The sequence below is a fragment of the Thunnus albacares genome, chromosome 5 (genome assembly GCF_914725855.1).
Source record: "Thunnus albacares chromosome 5, fThuAlb1.1, whole genome shotgun sequence".
Taxonomy (NCBI): domain Eukaryota; kingdom Metazoa; phylum Chordata; class Actinopteri; order Scombriformes; family Scombridae; genus Thunnus; species Thunnus albacares.
In genome coordinates, this window is record NC_058110.1 from 5,390,684 (window position 1) to 5,403,325 (window position 12,642).

The following is a 12,642-nucleotide window of genomic DNA, read 5'->3' on the forward strand; positions in this document are numbered from 1 at the left end:
TCCATAGAGTCATTAAAACCAATTTAACAATAATAACACTGACAATAAAATGAGAGGAAAACTTAAAAATGAATGTGCATGTTAACTCACATTAGCACTCTATTTAGCAGCTTTCAGATGTTTGGTGGAGAACGGAGGAACATTCATGCCTTGAAAGTCACACATTTTGCAACACATACCAGCCCATTTTCTAAATGTGCAACTTTAACAGCCACTCTAAATATAATAGCTCTGAAGCACAGACATCCAAGAAGTGATGGAACTTTAAAGCTATAATATGTAATTATTCCGCATTAAAATGTATAAAAACAACTAGACTTATGCTATATATTTTGTTGAGTTGTGTACTTACATTATCCCAAATGTTTCCAACAATTTTCAAACCCAGAGAAATCTGTAATTTTAATCAAGTTAACAGACCGTTTCATTTGGTCACCTATCAATAGCGTCATACCCCTCTACCAAAGAGTATAGTGCACAAGATGCATGCCTCAGCATTGTGTTTGTCCGCTACAATTGCGTTTACCAAAGAGTAACTTGCACACATACAAGATAATACATTTGTGTTGTGGTTGCTCAACAGAAACTGTTATAAATTGACTTTTATTCAGTTTTAAGTCACATTTTCATGATAAATTTTGGTCATTTTTTGTCTGGATCTTAAGTTATCAGACAAATATACTGGGCAGCTCAACTAACAGCCCCTCCAGGAAGTCTGGTGTTCGCCAAACATCGTAAGAGAAACATTGATTTTTTGGGTGAAACAGCTTTAGTCAGTATTTTTAACAATTTTAATCTGAGTGCACGTTTGTTTTTGGAGAGGAGTAGATCTCTGTGGATAATGCAGCTCCCGGTAGAAACCTGCCATACATCTGGATCTTAAATTATAAGAGAAATAAACAGGGCAAACGCTAGCAGCAGCTCGGCTAACAGGCCATACTGGACGTCCAGTGCTCGCTGTACATCGTTGGAGAAACACAGATTTTTTTAGGTCAAACTGCTTTAATTAATATTTTTACTGATTTTAATCTGCGTGTACATTTGTCTTTGAAGAGGACGAGACCCTGATTTTTTAGGTGAAACTGCTTCATTCAGTGCTTTTACCTGTAATCACCAGGTCCGTTTGTTTTGGAGAGGAGGAGACCTCTGCGGGTAATTCGGCTCCCGGTAAAAACATCCTGAACGATGAATACTGGAGTAATCCTATCCTGAAGAAGCCAGTTGTTTAACAATGAAGACAACAACTCCCATGATCCCTTGCTACTTCACACCGTCATCACACTCCGTCTTTTGTTATTGTTTTGATTGAGAGACCCCTAGCGGCTGAAATTACATATTGTGCGTTTAAGATACAACACTTTCACACTAGTCCTGTTGGGAAAGTTTCCTTGAGATACTGTTAATCCAAGTAGAAGAGCCTTCTCATTCTTAAAGGGGACCTGTTATGCTCATTTCAGCTCTGTATTTTTATTCTGGGACTCCATTAGAGCAGCTTTGGATAATTCAAAAAACTCCTCAGTTAGCTTATACTGACCCTTTATGCAGCCCTTCAGTTCAGCCTCTGTCTCTTAACAGGCAGTCTTAGCTCCTGTCTCTTTAAGGCCCCCTTCCTGATGAGCCCACTCTGTTCTGATTAGCCAGCTTTCCGGAAGCCTGCCAAGGGGCAGCCATATCAGAGTCATGTTATGTTACTGCCAATGCAAACCTGACATTTCCTGCATTACTGCTTCATATTAAAAGCTTTTAAATGACTATGTAATGGGAGACTTTTATTTTTAAGAATTTACAGGAAGTGAAATGTGTTCCTCACAGAATTAGCAGAGCTTCATTAGCAGCTCTAAAAACTGGTCAACACAAGATATGGAGAAATTTGGAACTCTTTGTTTAGTGGATCAGTTAGAAAATTAGATGTTTGATGAAGAGATGCAGACGACCAGCACACCTCCAACAGGTAACCAACTTTGCTGTGCTGTGTGATGGAAAAACACTCACAGTGTGCCAGCTTAACTCAAGTCATGGCTCAGCGTGACTAACCTCTAAAAAATGGAAAAATGCCATAAAATTAGCAGAGCAGAGCAGTGAACTTGGGCTGTGTGTGGAGCAAATGACCATATAAAGAAATACATCACGAGCCAACATCAGCTTGGGTTGAAAGTAGAAAAAACTGAAACCAAGCAGTTTTAAGCCAGCGCTCACAGAGATTACTTCCACGTACGTTTACCTCATTATTTTGACATGAACATCTGACATTGTAATATTATATATGACTGAAAATAAGGAAAAGCATAATAAGTCCCCTTTATGCCTTTTGTCTTGTAAAAGTGAGAGAAGTGAAAACTGAAGATATTCAGTTGGTTGCAATCTGCAACCTCACCGCTTGAGGCCACTAAATCCTACACACTGGTCCTTTAAGGCTACAGACAGTCCATAATGTAACACTGTCTTTGTTATGCAGGTATACTCTCCTTTCAAAAAGAATATCTGATCTTGTGACATAGAATAGTCTAGTCCTCAAATATAAGACAACCCCCATTTTTTAAAGATTATTTCCAGAATAAATTATTGTCTTATTTTCGGGCCAATAAATGATAGCGTGATCTCTGTTGAGTCTCCTCTCAGCTATTGATAGGTCAAAACAGATCTTCACAACTATTGCCAATGCAGTTAGTAGTACAACCATCACTACTGTCATCCACTACTGTCACAGCACTATCTGTTTCAGATAGTGTTCTTTTCAATTTCAAGGCCAGTAACTAACTTTTGATTTTGATCTTATATTTCTGATTAAGAATCACTGCGTTGTTAAAATAACTATCCCATCAAACAAACCAGACCAAACAATGTTTGGATGTCACCTATATGCCAAATTTTTACTGTCCCTCTCCAGTAATCATCACACTCTGTATAGTATCATGTAACATTTCACTTTCCTGGCATTGCCGTCACTGCACTGCTATTTTTGTCACAAAGTCCCCCCCTTCTCTCACCCTGTCTTAAGTGACCAACAAAGAAAAAAATAGAAGAGAAAAACATGTTCCTCTTCCTCTTTTTCATTTTCAGAATGCACTTATTTTGCAAGTATTAACTTTCCACTCACGGCTGTGACACTTGCATTAAGTTGGGTAGACAAAGACGACACAATCAGTTTAATAATTTAGCGTTGTAAAGTCAGTTTGTTCATTTTGTGTAAATTTATTAAACTTTTTTTTTAATGAGGAAACCCAATCAATATGAAAAGTCAAATTTGATTTTGTTTGATTGTTTTATGTTTATTTTTCCTTATTTTCCAAAGCATGTACTTTTTATTATTCTTTGCATGACAACGCCGCTGTGTGCAGCCCTAATGCTGTAATATTGATTTCTACTGCTTTCAATCATGTCTCTCTAATGCCATTTGAGTCCATTATGTACAGTACTGAGTCAATGGTCAGTGGACAAAGTAGCTTTTCCCTGCCATTCGCATCTCTCTGTTAATTAAAGTGTGATTGACTGTGCTAATGTAAGTGTACCATTCTCTGGCTTTTACAGTATGCTAATCTATCATGCTAAATGCTGTGTTGTTAAATGGTCTGAAAAGATATTTTGCTTTTTATATAACACACACTCTTAGACACTGTTGTATGAATGCACTACTTCTGATGCTGATATAAATTTCCTTTTTTGAATGTTGCCTCTTAAATGATTCTATGGCTCTTATATTCAATACAAATGTAAGAGCTACCACATTATACACAGGAATAACCCTCAGTGAATAATGATGAGTGTTCTGGGAAACAGAAGTAACATTATGTCTGACGTTTTGTGCAGGACATTATGCAAAGCAGTTGTGGTGAGATGATCAGGGATGTAGAAATCTGTGGAAACCATCAAAACTTTGTCATGTAGTAGAGTCCTATGGTACAGTTTTACTGTTACAGGAAATCAGCTCCATGGTCAGCACCTTGTAGCATAACAATCCAATACCTATAACAGATTTGAATTCATGTACACATGTTTGTAACACAGAAGAGCATTTGATCATTTCTACTGAAAATTCAAATTTCATCTGGTTTTTCGGATGAAATTTTGGTGGTGGTCACATCTCAGCCCTCAGGAAGTGACAGATGGAAATTTAAATTATTTTAGAGTGAACTGACTATTTGCTTCCTTTTTCTGGTCAGCTCTGCCAAAGCCCATATGTGCATTTGATTACATTCACTTCTGATCAACACAGACCACAACCATTTCTAATTCAGTAATAGGTAGTCCAGAATAAGATACCAACAGACCTGACTCTAGCAGTATCAGTGTTATCTTTTAAATCACTTCTTAAAACATATCTTTTGTTTGAAAAGCTTTTCAATAATGCTAGCACACTGTTTTGGAGCTGAAACAGTTAGTTGATTAATCAATTAGTTGATAAGCAGAAAATTAATCTGCAACTATTTTGATATCTGATTAATCATTTAGATCGTTTTTAGGCAAAAATGGCAAACAATTTGTTCCAGCTTCTCAAAAGTGAATATTTTCTGGTTGTGTAATTTGTCTATGATAGTAAACTGAATATGTTTGGGTTTTAGACTAAACAAGACATTTCAGGATGTCACCATGGGCTCTGGGAACTTCTGATGAGTATTTTTTGATATTTGCCATCTTTCTGTAAACCAAATGATAATTGAGAAAATAGTCAGTGGATTAACAGATCGTGAAAATAATTGTTTGTTGCAGCCCTACACTAGTATTATTGTTTTTATCTTGTATTATTGTAGGGTATTTTATTCAATTTGTTTGGTTATTTTTCATTATCTGATTTTATCTGATTTTATTTTATTTGCCTCATTGCAGTCCTGAAATGTTTTAATCCTGGCTCAACCATTTAAAGCACTTTGACAGTGTAATAATAGTAGAAGCTGAATGAATTTGTAATGACTGCAGGATTAAAGTACACCTGTCAATGTATTTGTATGTAGTTTGTCAGTCACGTGTGCTGCAATTCCCTGTGTAATAAATAATCTGTGGATCTTCAGCCTGGTAAATGAGGAACTCATTTCCCCCTGAAGTTTGAATACAGAGGGCCACAAACTGTGGCCTGTATGTCAGAGTAAAAGACTCATTGTGGCTGCACCCACACCAGGCAATGTCAGGTCATCTGCAGCTGCCTAACACCAATTTGTCCCTGGTGCTGGATTTTTTTTATCTTGTATTATCCCTCAGCATTTTTAAAACTCTTCCATTATATCTTTCTGTTTTTTTCTGCTCTCTTTCTCATCTCATTCATTTCATTCTTATCCTGGTCCCCCTGACACCCGCACTCCTCCCTCTCCCTCCCTTCCTCTCTCCATCACTGTAGTGGTTTCAGGGGGAACTCAGTGTCTAATCCTGACTGTTGATTAAGGATTATGGTTGAAGAGCCAGGAGCTTTCTCTCATGTGTTATTACTGAGCTGCTGCTGTGGGCCCTGGGGATGAACCACCCACGCCTTGCCTCACCTCTGCTGCCTGCCTCCGCCCAGAGGATGCACTGAGCATGATAGCTGTCAAACCATCATTTGAATACATGAGCTGTCCTGCACACCATGCAAATGTGTCCCTCACATCTGTCCATCCATCCATGGCATCCATCCATTTACCCATTCTTTCCACTCCATCCATCTTCTCCTCCGTCTAACATGCTACCAGCAGTTTAGGCCTCACCCTCACGTTTGGCTTTTTGGAATGATAAATGTCAAATTTAAAACCCTTAATGACTTGATGAAAGAGTATAGGCCTTAATTTGAACCACAATCTTCAGACAATTATCTTTACTGAAAAAATAAATAGATTATATGATTTTTTTTCTGCATTTTGGCACACAACAGCTCTCTTTCCCCTATTCAAATGAATTATCACTGAAGAGGCAGCTGGGAGGGGGGGAACAATGATAAGCCGGCTATTTCAGCCAGTGAAACTAAGAGTACGATTGGTGTGGAGGCAGCTGACAGCTTGTTCCTCTTTTCATCAACTCAGTCAGATGCGCACAGCTCAAACTTCCTTGTCCGAGTCCATTGCGCAGCGCTGTGCCGCCCCGTCCACATCTTCAGCCTCACTCACAAGACAAAAGCGACTACAAGGGGATGGAAGCTACACGAAAGAAATGAGGAATATTCTTTTCACCGTCATCCGACTCTAGAAGATCATTTACAACCGCAGAAAAAACTGAAGAAGTGATTGGTTGAAACGCGGTAAGTGTCTTCTTGATCTGATGTTGCTTGTGAATAAAAGAAGCCAAACGCTCTGAAAAATTATACACAGAACAAATGGTATGCTGTAAAGTGAATTAAGTTGAGGGAAGAATAACAATAACGACATTTTTCAACAAGGATGCTCAGGGTGACTTCAAAAAAGAAGAAGTTCACCTTCAAGAGTTGAAACAACCACCGCCTACAAAAGTTGCTGTACAGAAAACATATGTCATTTATATTATCGACAAAATCAGACAGCAGAACACGTGTAAAGTGTGAAAGTTGTCAAATGTGATGTAATTGACACTGATAAACACAATGGTATATTAATTATCTTAATTTGGCCCAAAGTGCTTCATCTTTGCTCAATTCTGCATGTATGCATGTGTGTGTGTGTGTGTGTGTGTGTGTGCGTGTGCGTGTGTGTCAGTTATTTTTAGACTGTCCATCTCGACTAAACCAGAAACCAGTAGACTAGTTTCTGTTCTCTTCTGTCATCTTCCAGTGTCTGCACATTACATTAACTTTCATTTTTAGATGTTCAGTGAGCTTCAGATCATGCCCTGGTCATTTGTCAACATGCTCACAAAAATGTTACATCAAATATAAGTGTATATTTATGTAGTATGAAGACATGTATATGTGTAAACACCTTTTACACATCCTTTAGAGAGAAATGCCGATATTGCATCATACTGGTGCTCATTGTATACCATTCCCCATTACTAACATCTATCTTGCTTGCATTACTGCAGCCACTTCAGCCACTTTTCCCTCATATTTTGTAAACTGAAAATTGCAACCCAAAATTTTGGGGGTTTTGAATGACACGGTTGGTTGGTAGAGTGTTTCTTGCTTTGAAGGAAAAGGAGAATAAGAATTTTTATAGTCAAAACCACCTGTATGAGAAACTATAAAAAATAATACATTATATTCTGTAATATGTGCAATTTTTCTGTAATTAGTCATTAAAAATTCATTCAGCATTTAATTTCTCCTCTTTTGGTGGTGGCTAACCCCATCAAGCTAGCATGTACTGGACCAGTCTTGTCCAGTGAACGCACAAAGGCCAAACTGATATCAACCCCCCAACAAACTACAAGTAATATGGCAAACAAGTCAACCCCAAAATTGTCAAGGTAACAGAGGATTATTGGGATAAGTAACTGTTATGTAATTACTGAATTTCAAAAAGAAATTCATACAACCCACGATATGCTTTTTTGTTATGACCAACAAGTGTGTGTATGGAATTAAATTCAGTCATGTCATGCAATAGCTACATGTAAAAATTAATGAAATGGAGTCACCCTGCAGTCCAGTCTCCTGTCATTTCTTGTTGATAAGTCATTTAATAACAATAAAGTGGCAAGCTTTCTTTCTTCTTTGTCTCTCTTTCTGTCTTCTTCCCTCTCTAATGTCCTGTTGGTCGCGTGCCAGGCTGCCAGGTGATGTTGTTATGGCCTGAGGCAGTCCCAAACAGGTACACACACACCCTGGCAGCCTTTCACAGCCCACAAAATTTACATCTGGGGAAAAAAAATCATTCCTCATAACAGAGCACACATGAATTATTGCTATCTTCCTGTGGTGGTAGAATACAGTACATGGAATCCTGCATAAAGAGGTCCACATTGAAAGTGTGGCATTCTGTTGAACTGCCAGTCGAACTTCACTTAGCTTATAGGGATGACAGGTATGCAGTGTGGACATATTGACTGCCAAACTGGCCTTGATCTGCTTGCTGCATGGACAGCCACAGGGAGCAAATGTACATAGTGTGCAACTTTTATTACTTGGATAAATATGAAACATGCAACTTAGACATGTTTCAATTCAATTTTAATTCATTTCTATTTGTATAGCGCCAAATCACAACAGAAGTTATGTCAGGGCACTTTTGTTTGTGCCCTCTTGTGGTGTTGTGGGGCCAAATCAAGCTTGTGCTGAATGTGGCTACCTATCTATGGTCTGGTAGATTAACGACTACTCAGCCTGATGTTTGCAGTGGTACTCATTTGCATGGTAGGATATAATTTGATCATTCTGAACAGGGCCTTTATACAAGTGCTGACATTAGATTATTACATGAGTGACAGCAACATCATATCTTGAATAATGTTTTTGGGGTGTATGTAAATTCTGTTAACTCTTCTTAAATTGAAATTCTGTGTCAAATTCTGCATATTTTTACTTGTAAAAATTTGATATAATCAAAAAAATGACTTATATTTAGACTGACAATGTGCTATCACTTTCTTAAAAAAAACAGACCTACCACTTCCCCCTCAGAGGTGATAGTGACATGCTGTCCTTTTAACTGTGGCTCACTAAAACTGCTTTCCTGTTAGCACTGCTCTTACAGTTAAAGCATGTCTATGTGACTTTTGAAAGAAGAAATAACACAGTCCTTCTTTCAAATTAAAAAGTTGAATTCATAAGCAATAAAATGCACCATTACTCAAGTCAGTGCACTCAGGATATTTGCTGCTACAGCCTAACTTGGTCTGGTATATAGTTTACAGTGGCTAAGGCTAACTATAGCAAACTTTAGATAGATGATGTGTAACTGACATTAATGAGAATGAGAATGTTCACTGACTTTATGACTAATTTTCTACTTGTGCACCTGTTAAACTATCTGTGATGTTTATCTGTGACATGCTAAAATGTCACAGATCAATTCTGATGTCTTTAAAGCAGAGAATCTTGGGAAATGAAGGCAAATTCAGACTGTACCATATCTTGTAATTACCACCTGTGGTCACAATGGCAAGAAACTATCCTTAATTGGGTTCTTTGGAGCCATGTTTAAGCTTAGTGTGGCATTGGAGGTCATCTGATTCTGTCATTATTCTTATGATCTGAACAAATACAATACACTGATGCATCCAGTCCCAGAGTGAGAGAGATTATAAAAATACATTCAGCTGGTTACAACTTTAATCGTATTGCGATCCCAGGGAGTTTGTCTTTTAATATGTGTTGGCTAGTCTGTTGACTTGAATGGTTTCAGAACAGAGTAGATATTTGGTGGGCAGATTCTGACCACTGATAGAGTTGGTGATGATATGAAACTGAGAATTCCACCATTAGACATCATCTTTCTCTGGACATTATTGTGAAACTAACACAAACTTGATTCCGAAGACTGATGGTACGGATCAAGAGGCAAGAAATCAAGATGAAAGTAGTTGAACATCAATTTATTTAAATTTGCTATCATGGTAACCCTTTACTTTACCCTATTTATCATTTATAAACATTTAATAATGGTGTATAACCCTATGATTTAGTTATAAGCAGATATAAGGACATTTTAATTGTTTATTAATGCACAGTATTTGTCAGTTATAACTTTTCATAATACTACTATATCATAGTGTGTTATAAACCATTAATTTAATGTTTGTGTACTGCTCATGAATGCTAAACAGGGGAACCTAAGATAAAGTGTTACCAACATAACCTTTATTAATTTGATAAAAGTTCTTTTTTTCAAGGTTGAAAGTCTCAATGAGGCAGATAACAAATATGAATGTGGAAAAACAGAACAGAACTGAAACTGTCAGCGTAGACAAAGCATAAGCATTTTCTCACAGATTTATCTTTCATATCCCCCAACAAGTGTTTTAGCACAGGGAGGAGAATGCTGAAGTTGGCATAAAAACTTTATTTTACCAACTTCTATCCATTTTTTAAAAACCACTGTCTGTGAAACCAGCTTCATCTTTTTTTTTTAAATTTCACACAGGACATATGCTCTAATGCGTTTCTGTTCACTTAAGCATACATTTTTGTGTATCATTTAAAGGTGGCTGCCTCAGTAAAAGAGCAGCATCAACCCTTCTGATCATCCACTTTTCTTAGGTGACAGTGGTGAGATGCTATGAGATCCTTTTGTCCAGAGCAGAGACATGCAGCAAGGAGCATCAGCTCAGTCTATAGTGGTGGTGTTCTGTGTGTGTTTTCCCCAGAGACCCATGTGTGACCTCTTTATGCTACTCCAGCAAACACAGACTAGACCTGCTTATGTTGGTTTATGCCCCCATTCCCTTTCAGCTGTTTAGCATGACAAATGCGTAACGAGCTAGCTGCATTTCCACTTTACGCTCAGAGGAGGGTTGTGGGTGTGAGAACTGTCCTATTCAAAGTTTACCGCCCCAGCCACCTTAAGTATAGTGAGGCGGATTGCACTTGACAGCAGGTCTGTCCTCAGTTCTGAGCCTGTGGGTGTAGGAGAAGTATCGAGACCAGTAAGTTCCTTTCACCTTAACTACAAGCAATAATAGGTGTTTGTTCTGCTGACCTACTGTATCCTGGTCTATTCTACAGACAGGTTCATGGAGTATGGTTAACTGCCCTTTTCTCCTGTCTCATTAAGGAGGTTTAATAGCTGGAGCATACCAGTTCATTTTGGTTTCTTCAGTTACACCTTTTGTTATTATGTGAAACAGCAGAAGTGGAGTTACTGGGATAGAGGAGTAAGTTTTCAATTCAGACATTGTATGAAATACTCTGTTTGCTTTCTTGCCAATAGTTAGATGAGAAAATTGATACCTCTGCCATGTCCATATGCTAAATAGCAAGCTACAGCCCAGAGGCAATTAGCTTAGCTTAGCTTAGTTTAGCGTTATGACTGGAAGCTGGGGAAAAAGCTAGCCTGGCAAAAAAATCTGCCTACTAGCACCTCAGAATCTTATCTGACTTCTTAAGAGGTACTTAGTCACTTCTTTGAGTCACAGTCTGTAAAACCACAATTTAGTGATACTGTGGTAACATAAGAATTCTACACAAGTACCTTTAATCTCTAGTTTTGATATTACTGAATTAAATTACTTGCTGTAATAAGACAGGGTTGTTAGTACTTCCAGTACATATGGCCCAATCTGCACTAGGGCCAGGAAGTTTTATGTGTTATGTTGCCTCAGTGTACGTGTATCTAGACCTCTAAATATATCAAATTATATCAAATTTTACAAGTACTTTGAGTTTTCAAGTATTAGGTGCAGTACATCTTTCAGACCAAAAGAATACAGGACACAGTATGCAGGTATCAAGTGGAAGTGTGGGTGTGAGAACTGTCCTATTCAAAGTTTACCGCCCCAGCCACCTTAAGTATAGTGAGGCGGATTGCACTTGACAGCAGGTCTGTCCTCAGTTCTGAGCCTGTGGGTGTAGGAGAAGTATTGAGACAAGTTCCTTTCACCTTAACTACAAGCAATAATAGGTGTTTGTTCTGCTGACCTACTGTATCCTGGTCTATTCTACAGACAGGTTCATGGAGTATGGTTAACTGTTCTTTTCTCCTGTCTCATTAAGGAGGTTTAATAGCTGGAGCATACCAGTTCATTTTGGTTTCTTCAGTTACTCTTACTTCACTAAGAGCTGAGTGGATTGACTTCAACATATATTTAACTACTTTACACATAACAGAGATGAGTCAATGGCAGCTGCATTTTTACAGAGCCAGACTGGAGCAATGTGTTATCTATCATCAGCCTAGTGCGAACCTCCATTTTGTTTCAGTAAAAATATGACCGGAAGCCCCATCTGTTCACTGTTTTTATTTGGAAGAGGCATTGTACTAAAGAGTTTTAAATAGAGGTCAAAACTGTCCAAAGAAACCAGACCCTTCTTTGATTAGACATTGAAAGAGGAACAAGGTTTGGAACAAAGAAAAAAAGGAAGCAAATACTTCAACGCCACTAATTTTGACCTCAAGAACACCGAAACTTCCTGTGTCTAAATGCTCAAATGAAACATTTTCCATAGCTTACCGCTGTACATAAGTAGCACCAGTGCAGTACAGTAATGATTATATATGGTAAAGAATGTGGATGTAGAATAAACCAAGAAACATTTAACGTTTTGTGAGTGTTGGCGTTTCCTGTCACCACTAATTCAAAAGTTTATCTACTGAGAATATCAGTGTCCTCTTTTGTGATGCTTTGGGTCATTCCAAGGTGACATGACCTCCAAAATCATAGTAGACCTGTTTGCATGATGACAAGGTCCTGCTGTTTAGCACTGCTGATAAAGATTACTTCCTTCATTCAGTGTGTGTGCAATGATCTGCTTCTCTGAGCTGAAGAGAGATAGGTTACACAGTGTAACTCTCTCTCGATGTGATAAGCAACAAAACACAGCTTCTATCTCCCATCACAGACTCCCTCTTTGTTCTCACTTCTGTTAAACTTTGTTCCATATAACTGCATACACATTTACATGTAAATACACAAAGAGATACAGTATGATACTCAAAGAAAACAAAGTATTCCCTCGATGTTACAGATGAATAAGAGGGCTTGTGCAGAAATGTTTTTACTGCCACAGTAGAGAGAAAGACCTTTAAGTGACTAAGCTTTTGTGTTGCCAACATCAAGTTAGGAGAAATCATCAACAATGTGGAGGGCTTTATAGGCTATGTTATGTTGCCTCAG

At 38.0% G+C, this 12,642-nt stretch overlaps 1 protein-coding gene across 1 annotated transcript in view; it reads left to right on the forward strand.

The window, feature by feature from the left end:
* Positions 1–6,000: 6,000 nt before the first annotated feature.
* hck (HCK proto-oncogene, Src family tyrosine kinase) overlaps positions 6,001–12,642 on the forward strand; it is a 28,033-nt gene continuing 21,391 nt past the window's right edge. Inside the window, exon 1 of the mRNA XM_044352114.1 lies at positions 6,001–6,199. The gene's annotated coding sequence lies outside the window, so the exon portion shown is untranslated. The remainder of the gene's footprint in view (positions 6,200–12,642) is intronic.